At 44.0% G+C, this 11,244-nt stretch overlaps 1 protein-coding gene across 2 annotated transcripts in view; it reads right to left on the minus strand.

Annotated features, from left to right (window-relative positions):
* ABCA5 (ATP binding cassette subfamily A member 5) overlaps positions 1-10,658 on the minus strand; it is a 71,562-nt gene extending 60,904 nt beyond the window's left edge. The window contains exon 1 of one of the 2 annotated variants that reach the window (XM_042914759.1): positions 10,524-10,658. The gene's annotated coding sequence lies outside the window, so the exon portion shown is untranslated. Of the gene's footprint in view, positions 1-865; positions 1,149-10,523 lie in introns of those variants that run through there. The other variant, XM_042914760.1, reaches the window with a different exon arrangement.
* Positions 10,659-11,244: the final 586 nt, after the last annotated feature.

Genomic DNA, 11,244 nt, shown 5'->3' on the forward strand with positions numbered 1-11,244 from the left:
GAAAGCAGTCAGAGAATAACCATGCATTACCTACAGAGGAATAATGATTTGAATGACAGATTTCTCATAAGAAACTCTATAGCAAAACTGTAATAGTCATACACTGCTGGTGGGAGTGCTGGTTCAGCTGCTGAGGAAAACAGTTTGTCAGCTCCCCAAAAAGGTGAACAGAGAATTGCCATATGACCTCACTATTCCACTTCTAAATATATACCCAAAAGAACACTTCTACGTATATGCCAAACAAACGGAAAACAGGTATTCAATCAAGTGCGTTTCATGCAGGGTCACAGCAACACTATTCATTCTTGCCAACAAAAGACTGAAACAGTTCACGGGGCGCCTGGGTGGCGCAGTCGGTTAAGCGTCCGACTTCAGCCAGGTCACGATCTCGCGGTCCGTGAGTTCGAGCCCCGCGTCAGGCTCTGGGCTGATGGCTCGGAGCCTGGAGCCTGAAACAGTTCAAATGTCCATCAACAGATGAATGGATAAACAAGTTGTGGTATATACACACAATTAAATATTATTCAGCCATAAAAAGGAATGAAACACTGATACATGCTACAACATGGATGAACCTCCAAAACATTATGTTAAGTGAAAGAAGCCAGACATAAAGATCAAATATTATGTGATTCCATTTATATGAAATTTTCAGAATATACAAAGCCATAGAAATGAAGTGCAGATTAGTGGCTGCCAGAGGCTGGGGAAAGAAGAGAAAAGACAGAAACTGCTTACTGAGTAATGGATCTTACTTGGAAGTGATGGAAACAAATTTCATCTTAATAATTTATCTATTTTTTAACAGTATGACCTAACTCATTGTCACAAGTCCAGTATCCCCCTTCCAGCATAACTTTACCCTCTGGAGGTCCTTGGAGCTCTTTTTGCCAGTAGATCTCTGTTGGAGGTATCTTAGTTTTTCAAAGAGGTTGGTTATATTAAAGCTGAACTCAAGAGAAGTGGCCAGGGACCCAACTGCAATCTCCGTGGTCCTTACTCCAATTTGCTTATCCCAGTAACCCAGTCTCTGCACACCAGAGGGTGTTGAGAGGGCAGCTTGGAAGACACAACAAAAATGTCCCGTTAGGCCATCTTCTACAACATTAATTATTGACTTGCTGTATATAAACCTATTTGATGGGGGCCACTGGGGTGACTCCCCTCCAAAACAAGAACAATCTATTCCAAGCTGGCTAACCATTTCCACCTACATTAAAAAAACAGGCAACTTTTTAGAGGCAGCTTGTCTTACCCAAAAAAGTAAATATAAATTAAGTTTGGATTAAATAAATGTCCTCTTTACATGCACAAAGAAGATTTTTTTTTAATTTAACAGGATTATAGACTTTTACTGTTTGTGTTTTTTCTATTTTCTCAATTTTTCCATTACTGTTACTTATACATTTAAAAAATTACACGATTAGGGGCGCCTGGGTGGCGCAGTCGGTTAAGCGTCCGACTTCAGCCAGGTCACGATCTCGCGGCCCGTGAGTTCGAGCCCCGCGTCAGGCTCTGGGCTGATGGCTCGGAGCCTGGAGCCTGTTTCCGATTCTGTGTCTCCCTCTCTCTCTGCCCCTCCCCCGTTCATGCTCTGTCTCTCTCTGTCCCAAAAATAAATAAAAAACGTTGAAAAAAAAATTAAAAAAAAAAAAAAAAAAAAAATTACACGATTAGATGTACTGTAAAAAAGCATCAAATAAGTAAATTAAAAACAACAAAACTAAAGAAGTCAATAGAGGATACATAAAAATAAATTCTTTCAACAGTCTCATTAATGTTACATCAGATTCTCTAGATACTGATAATCATCTCTAGGCCGAAAAGAAGAAACGAACAAAAAAGAAAGAAAAACTACACTCATTCAAAGATGATTTACTACAACACAAACAGAAACATTAACCAGTACAACAAGAACATTCTGCCAAAACATATTGATTTACTGAGCACCAATGAATTATTCATTCAAATTGAATGCTGCATGCTTAAGTCTTCATTTTTAGAAAACAGGCCTCTCATAAAACAGCTGATGGACTCACAAATGCTTTGCTTCCTTGAGAAGTGCTCTCTGAACTCAGGGTTTAGTCTTTAATAGGCTTGTCTGAACTCCATGAACTTCTGCACCCATCCCACCACTAATCAGAGCTCTTTAAAGTAAAACTTACCTCTACCTCCCACTCACCCACCCACCATGCCAAGAGACAGACAAACATCACCATCACCACGACTACCACTCTACAGCTACCCCTGAGCTCTATCAATGAAATTTTCTCCTGGAAGTATGAAATTGTTAACTAAGAGATCCAAAAACTGGAGTCATGGAAACAGTTACATTAATGGAAACATTTAAGAAAGAAAATTCAGGGGCATCTGGTTGGTTCAGTGGGAAGAGCACAGGACTCTTAATCCGGGGGTCGTTGAGTTCTAGCCCCACATTGGGCATACAGCATACTTTAAAAAAAAAAAAAGGGAGAAAGAATGTTCATGCACTGGCAGTACTAAGCTTTCCCCTAAAGTCTGAAACCTACTGTGCCTAAGACTTGGTTTTTCTTTCTTAGAATGTGAAATGCCCTATTATCCACCCACTGTATTTTATTTTCACATAAGTAGCCAGAATCAGATTCTATTTCTCACAAACAAAAACACTTAACCAATGTAACAGTGTGTGTTCTTAACCCCATGGTTAGAGTACTCATAAGGACAATATTGATTTTCAAAGTGAAGCATGGCTTGAACAAAGGGGAATGTTAAAAATTTCCCCACCTCCCCTTCCTATTAAGTGAAGAATTCCACAGATACTTACTAATGGGAATGTGTAGGGACAGATAAAAAGTTGAGAACCACTGAATGATGTAAAGGTCTTCAAGTTGCTTTAAAATAGTATTAATAGGGAAATGTTTCTATAGAAGATAATATACAGAAGATAATATAGAAGATAATATAATATAGGAGATCATATACAGTGACTTCAAAGAAGTCATTGGTATCTAGTCAATCCGTGGTTTTATGTCCTTTCCTCCAAAGCACAAAATCCCTTCATAAGCAAAAGGTGCTTTTATGTTGTTTTCCTTCTGCTCCTGAGCTCTATTCTTTAGGTTGGTTTTTCTTTCCTCACCCTTTTCCTTAGTCAAATGGTCCTGCATGCCACTGTGCCCAGGTCTCTCAGGGAATACTTTCTACTTATTGGCCACATAATCTCATCAATCTGAGGCTCTGTTGACCCGTCATCATCTGTCATCCCTCTCTACCAAAAAGATTCAAAATCAACACAAACATAAACTAAGCTAGCAGTTTATTTAATATTTATAAAAAGAAGATACTGCATCTGCATTTGACTTTGATATTTTAAAAAGATTTCTATTTTGAATTAAGAGATTTTCAATAACCTCTTTTTAAGAAGAGGTTAACCTATCAGGTAAAATCCCAACCTCACCTCTTCATCTACTTTCATCTCAAAGAGTAAGTGTATGTACGTACTTATTTTTTTTTAAGTTTACTTCTTTTAAATGCAATAGCAAGCAGAGGAAGGGCAGAGAGAGAGAGAGAGAGAGAGAGAAGAAAGAATCCCAAGCAGGCTCTTTGCTGTCAGCACGGAGCCCCATATGGGACTTGAACCTACAAACCGTGAGATCATGACCTGGGCCGAAACCAAGAGTCGGATGCTCAACCAACTGAGCCACCCAGGCGCCCCATAAGTGTATGCATTTAAATTTAGAGGCAGTGCGAGCCCTCACGTAACTACTGACTTTCTGCACCCTGGCACTATTCTCCCCTCCCCCAGCACAAATATCAAAACAACCAAAACACAATAGGCTATAGTAAACCCAAGCATTATCTTCAAACATGCTGAAAGAAACTGGAATCAGTATAAACACTCACATAATAACGATACCAAGAAGACACTCCAAAGTCAACAATGACAATCACAAGAATAATTAATGCCTGATGTAGTAGAATGGTTAAGAGTGGGACCTCTGGAAGCAAACCAACTAAACGTGAATCCTGCCTCCACTTACTAGCCTTGAGACTTTGGGCGACTTACTTAACTTTTTTGTGCCTAAGTTTTCTCATCTGTAAATGAAATAACAATAGTATCCACTTCTTTGGCTTATTGAAATGATGAGGAGAATTAATACATGTAAATAAAAATTAATACATGAAAATGGTGTCTGCCACATGGCAAGCAATGATACGTGTTGAGGACTACGGTATATACAATCGGTACAACTAATATCCTCAAAAGGATAACAAAGAATATCATATTCATGAAACAAGAACAAGGCAATTAAGAAAAACCTACTTACAGAACCTGGAAATCAAACAGACTGATAGAAATAAAATTCTCAATAGATGGGGTGAACAGCACCTGAAGGCAAATCACTGAGTTAGAAAGAAGACTTGAGTCAAGGAAATCTCCTAGAATGGATGGTGAAGGACAAAGGGACTAAAACGATTAAGAAATCTGTTAAGAAATTATAAAGATGGATCAGTATAACTGACTATAGACAGCAAGATGGAGTCACTCATGTCAAGCAGGGGCCTGTGTCAAACGGTGACGCAAGCAGGTAAGGTACTGACTGCAGCTACCAGATATCGCCGAGACCAGTGACAGCTGACGACACCCAGAACTGATAACAAGGAGAAGCAGAGGAGGTCTGCAGGGCCCAAGACTGATTAAATCCCTTTAAGAAGGGAGGGTTTTTGCAGCAAGTGTCACTCTTCAGACAGGACTCCTCGAGGTCCGACGGATCAGAAGTAGCTGCTGCTGAAGGCTCCGCCCGACTGATCTGCGAAGAGAACCGACACCCCTCACTGCTCAGACACAGTAAGCAGTAAGTGCCGGGAGCTGACCCAGACCAGGCCCAGGCCTTATCTCAACAACGTGCCCACTGACTGACTTCACGTTCGGTTCGTTAACTTCCTACCCTCTGTGTTATCTTGTTTGTTGTGTGACTTGTCTTAGGTTTTGCTTTGTGTGCTGTATACGCCAAGTTAGTCACACGGTGAAATGTCACTGAGTTTGGAATCCTGAAACTGCTTTACGCTTATGTCACTCCTGCTCTATGACTGAGTAAAGCTGACACTGTGGAAAGACACAACTCATGTGTGCGCCTTCACAGCGTGCTCATGACCCTGACCTACGCAAAGTAACGTTTCTTACATTCATGAGCTCTAGTCTAATCATGTGAAAATGTTACATTTCAATAACCTTGAAGTTATTAAAGTTATTAAAACATCTTAAAGAAGAAAAGCCATTGGCTGCTCGTTTCCTTCCTGACATGAAACACCTGGTTTGGCGGTCTGGAAAAAAAATGAAATATTCTTAATGTTAATTCTTCATATAACTTTGAGTTTAATTCTTCATCAACCTTTCATCTAAACAGTAACTTCAAAGCTATAGTCAGGTTTTTGTCAACAGACGCAACGATGGACATATCTGTGATCCTAACCCCTCCAATCTGGCGTTAAGTAGGCCCAACTGAAAGGGGCCATCGGGATAAATCTGTCAAGGTCTGCCCTGCGTAACAATGCAAAGTACTAACTCTACTGTAAAAGATTCCTGGCAAATTATGGGTGCTTAGTAAAATATTTTGCTTCCTCTTCTAATATTGAGACCCTACTGGCTCTGAGAATTAATGTTCGTCCTTTGGGGAAAAGACAGAAAGAAAAAGAATAAAAACGGGATGCCCGCAACTCACACTGGTACGGTAATCACAGAAGTCCCTTCTTCTCACTCCCATCCCCCCCTCTTCTGCAGGGTTGCGAATGGAAGGATGTGGGAAGGCAGTGCTTTCTGTACCGAAGCCAAAGATAAAGGGCTGGTCTCTGAGATGAAACCAACTCGTAAGGGTGGGGGAATGAGGTTTCCTGAAAGAAAGGTGGAGATCCATCCCGCGGAGGTAACATGAAAGTGATGCTTCTGACAGAAGTGCATAGCTGAAAACAAGGCTGCAAAGTTAGAAATGAGGTGTGGCCAGCAAGGGGACATCTGTGAAGTCTTTAACTTCTCAGGTGCCTTTTCCTGAACCAAAAGAAAACCCATATTTAGCACAGAGCTCTAAATGTCCTCTTCCTACGCTATAATTCTTCTTAATTATCCCAGACTTTATAGCCTTATAAAGGCATTCAAAAGAATAAAGGGAAAAGGCAAGAAAGGATGCTTAGCCAGCCCACATTTGATATTGTAAGTGGGAACAGAATCACACAGACAATACCCAGGAGCACACTTACTAGTGACACAGTTCATGAAAGTCATGGCAGAGTTGGAAATGGTGGAGAGGGCCATACAATGTCACAAGCAGCTTTTTTTTTTCTAATTTTTTTTTTTAATGCTTACCTATTTTTGAGAGAGAGAGAGACAGAGACAAACTTGAGCGGGGGAGGGACACAGAGAGAGGGAGACACAGAATCCATAGCAGGCTCCAGGCTCTGAACAGTCAGCACCGAGCCCGATGCGGGGCTCGAACTCACAAACCGTGAGATCATGACCCAAGTCGAAGTCAGACGCTTAACCCACTGAGCCACCCAGGCGCCCCTTCGGCTTTTTGAATAGACAACACATAGGACTTTCTCTTTTGCAGCATATACCAGAAAATGATCTTTGAAAGCACAAGCTAATAACTGAAATACAATAAAACTCCTAATGGTGTATTTTTAACAAAACATATTTCTTGGAAAACATAAAACTTGATATAGTTCCTTGAGGCACCTGGGTGGCTCAGTTGGTTGAGCATCCAACTTCGGCTTTGGTCATGATCTCATGGTCTGTGAGTTCAAGCCTCACATCGGGCTCTGTGCTGACAGCTTGGGGCCTGGAGCCTGCTTCGGATTCTGTGTCTCCCTCTCTCTCTGCCCCTTCCCTGTTCATACTGTCTCTCTCTCAAAAATAAATAAACATTAAAAAAAACAAACAAACTTGATATAGTTCCAGCTCAAAGCCTTACCAGTAGAGTATCTAACACTGTCCAAAAAAGCCAATTCTTAACTGCTAAAAACAATAACAAAGACATAGAAATAAGGGTACAAACTTCTGCTGAAGCATTTTAATATTACTTTTCATTGTTCTGCAGCATAACTGGGGAATGCACTGTTTGTTGTAGAGCTTTTAAATAATAATTAGATATGTTTTAAACACCTAATATCACAAAATGTTTACTCAAGTATTGAACTTTCCTGGATAGAAACAATTCATCCTAAATCTGTAACTTGCAGGAAAATTCAAAGCCCACTAAAGCCCATCTTCCTTTTCTAAAGTATTAACTTAAAATAGAGACTAAAAGTTATATAATCCCATATTCAATGTCAAATATTTATTTATTAATTTATTCAACAACTATTGATTATACCTGCTATGAAACGTATGTTACCTTTCTCAAAGCAATAAAAAATGCACAGGAGTCTTAGAAATAATTGTTACAGAGAAATAATTTGGAGTGTATTACTTTTATTTCTGAGAGAAATGAATCCAGATTATATCCTATAAAATAAAGAAACTGAATCATCTTGGTAAGAGATGTGGTCAGTCACCTTTTTAGTAAGCTTCAAAGATTTTTGGAAAGGCTCTTTGCTGAAAATGTTCCCTATCTCCAACAGATAACTGTTAGAGATTATTCTTACCTCACCCAAGCAGTGCTGATTATCACTCCTTTCTTCCACATCCATAACCAATAAATTAACTGCATTTACTACACTGTGCCATCATCACTATTTGTTTACAAGTCTTAATCTTGAACTTGACCCTGAGATCCTCGACAAAAAAGACTGCCTTATTTATCTTTGTTTCTCTACCACCAAGAGTGATATTATAGCCAATATCTTCTTACTGCAAATTTCTTTATCAGGGGTTGCTAAGAGTCCTTATAGATCTAAGGTCTGCAAACTACAATGCAGGAGGTAGGGGCTGAATCCAGCCCACAGCCTGTTTTGTACAGCCCATGAGTTAAGGGTGTTTTTCACATTATTAAATGGTTAGGGGGACACGAGGAGGGGGGGAATCGAAGAATAATATCTGTGACATGTAAAGTTACATGAAATTCAAATTTCATGTCTATAAATAAAGTGTTATGGAACACAGCCATACCCATTCGTTTCTGTATTGTCAATGACCCTTTCTGTACTACAACGGCAGAGTTCACTGATACAGAGACCATATGGTCCACAAAACCTAAAATATTCACTACCCAGCTCTTTACAGAAAGTGTGCTGACGCCTGTTATTGATTAAAGGAGGAAAAAAAAAAAAAAAAGAAAAGTGGTACATTCACTTAACACTTACTAAGAAATTTATGCATCAAATAAAATGGAAAAAAAAAATAGACACTGTCAATGACTTTGCAGATAGGTAAAATTTACTATAATGTACTAAGTCCAATCGGGGAAAGAGTGGAATGGACATTTCAGGCAAAGAAAAAGAATGGAAAAGCTAGAATCCCAAAAGGGTATGACTTGTATAAGAAACGGATTCCCGTGACATGGGGGCATGGGCACAGTGAACCGGGGCAAAGAGGCAGGTGTCTGCTCTAGGTAATGGAGATGGGTCGTGAAATACCTTGTAAGCAAAATTACGCACCTTTATCTTGTGCCCCCGTACATAGGACCCTACATTTCCTCTACTTTGTTTTTCATACCTAAGAATAATTGTTTAATTGCCTGGCAATCATATATTTCACTAGTTCATTCGTTCTCCCAATCCCCAAACCTCCACTCACTTCTACCAACAGCCACACCCTCAGATTAAAACCTTGGCTCCTACTTCACTGAAAAAACTGAACGGCAATCGGAACAAATTTCCAAAACGCCCCACTATCCCTCCTATTCCTTCTACCTACAGCTATGCCTAAGGTAATGTTAAATATTTCAACAATGGGCCATTTCGGCCTAAACTGGTGGACTCTTGTTTTCTTTAAAAATCTGAACCGTAAGAGCTCCAACAGAATCTGCTATTTAGGGTTTATTTTTTTGGAAAGAGAGGTTAAGAGCATATTTGGCAGATGAAGTGAAAGAAACTGCTGCCAAATTACATCACTGGTTTCTCAACTAATAAAAGCACGGTAAAATTTAACTTAACAGGGGATAAGCCATAAATACTCTCTTCGCGTGTTTTAAAACTGACCGAAGGGAGGGTAATAATAAAACAAAATACCGTCCACGTGATTTAGCCTAAATCTGATGACACTATTTTTTTTGCTGAAAACAACGGAATGGTCCCCACACAACGCATTACCCCATCCCTCTTCTTACGCGTAACAGGTTCCTAAAAGCTTGAGCTTTACAACTATTCTAATCCAGTTAATGCACATGCTAGTAAAGATTACGAATTCGTAGAATATTACAAAATTATTCTATATGGTCACCCTCTCAATTGACTCAAGGGCAGAGTTTATAAATCGTATTCACCTTGGTACTCTTCCCACGTAGTATCTGGAATACGAAAGACACTCCAATGATCACGTAAAATGTTAATAAATTTGCTTTCACCCCGACCGTAAGACTTCCTTACATCCAACCCTGTCTAAAGGGAAACAACACTGGAACAGCACATACTGATGCCTTAACAGTTTGCCTTGTTAGGTAGTTTGATTTTAACCCAAATACCCCGAGAGCCTTAAGTGTCCTCCCTAATAGTGTTTTCTCGTATGGAGTCTTCCCTGAAGATAACCCATCACATCGCTCTCTTGGGCGGGCACAAAATCTAGTGGATAAAGCCCCAGGATTTAGAGGCAGGCATCCGCGGGTTGAAATCTCACGTCCACCTTTTTGCTAGTCGAGACCTTAACAAGGCACTTAACGTCTCTGCGCCCCATTTTCCGCCTGTGCCCCACCTCCTAGGGGTGCCGCCAGGATGAAACGAGATGACAAGGAGCCTGGCTCCCAGCGGGGAGTCCCGCCTATCTTTTCCTCCCCCTCTGTTCCGACAGCACGTCCCCGACAGAAAGCACAGGACTGTGCATATTCTTTCGGACTCATCTGTCTAAAAACGTGTGCTCGGGAAGCCTCGGGAGCACGGCAGACACCCCCCCCCCCCCCCCCCCACATTTCCAGCCACCAGCGACTCAAGCCGAGGCACCGAAGCCTCCCGCCTAACCAGCCTTCTGGGACGCGGGGCGATTTGGGCGCCGGAGCCCTTCCTCGAGTCCCGGGGATCGCGTCCTGAGCCCGGCGCCTTCTCCTCTCGCCCAAACTCCGGGGGACACGCGCGGTCAGGAGCGGCGCCGAGCGCCCGGGCGCGGGGAAGGGGAACGAACCCGCACTGCATTTTCCCTCCCTCGCCGCCCGGGCGAGAGACACCCCGGCGGGGACACAGCGGCCCCCACGCGGCCCGCCGCAAGCCGCGCTTCCTCCCCGCGGGGAGCTCCCGCGGTCCCCCTCGGCGCGCCGGCTCGGCCGCCGCCCCCCCGCCCCCCGGCCCCTGCGCGCCGCCCCTCTCCCTCGCCGGCCTCTCCTCGGCCAGTCACTCCCGCGGCGGCGGCGACATCCACCAACCCCCCCCAACACCCACGGCGGGCCTCAGGCCCCCCTCACCTCAGGGCCGAGCCGCAGCGCGGCGAGGCCGGGACGCGCTCCGCCTGTGGAGACCGCGCGGGTGACGGAGCTTGCAAACGGGAGCGTGTGCGGGAGGGCGCGGCCCCGCGCGAGCGCGCGCGCGCCCTCCCGTGCCCTCCAGAGCCGCAGGGCGGGCCACGCGCCTGCGAGGGGAGCGCGCGGCGCCGGAAGCCAGGCTCCGCCTCTTGCCTAAGACCCCCTGGGGGCGGGGCTCCCGGAGGATGGGGATCTGCAGGCGCGCGCGTTCCCGTCGTTCGGCTCGGCGCGCCCCGGCGCAGGCTGGGGTCCGTCGCGCCCGCGAGGCCGGCGCACCTGGGGGCGGGGCTCCGGGGGGGGCGGGGCGAGTGGGGCGCGAGGAGGCCCGAGCTCGCGCGCGTACAGGCGCGCGCCCCCAGCCGCAGAGCCTAGATCACTCAGCAGCCGAGGCCGGGTCGCCTGGGTTTTGCACGTTCCTGGGAGAACTCCCCAGGCTCTCCCCGGAGGCACAGGCAAAACAAGGAGCCTGATGTCAGGGACTCGGGTTTGAGTCCAAACTCTGACACCTAGTAGCGTGTGCCCTTGACCTGCGGCCCTCCCATCAGTTTCCCCGGTGGCGTCTAGTTTTAAGAACCCTTGCTAGTATGTTTCCCTGCTTTTGAGTGGTTCTCTCCCAGGACTGCATTTCCATTCACTTTGCAGCTCCCACTCTTCCCCGCCGCAG

This window comes from Panthera leo, chromosome E1 (genome assembly GCF_018350215.1).
Source record: "Panthera leo isolate Ple1 chromosome E1, P.leo_Ple1_pat1.1, whole genome shotgun sequence".
Lineage (NCBI taxonomy): Eukaryota > Metazoa > Chordata > Mammalia > Carnivora > Felidae > Panthera > Panthera leo.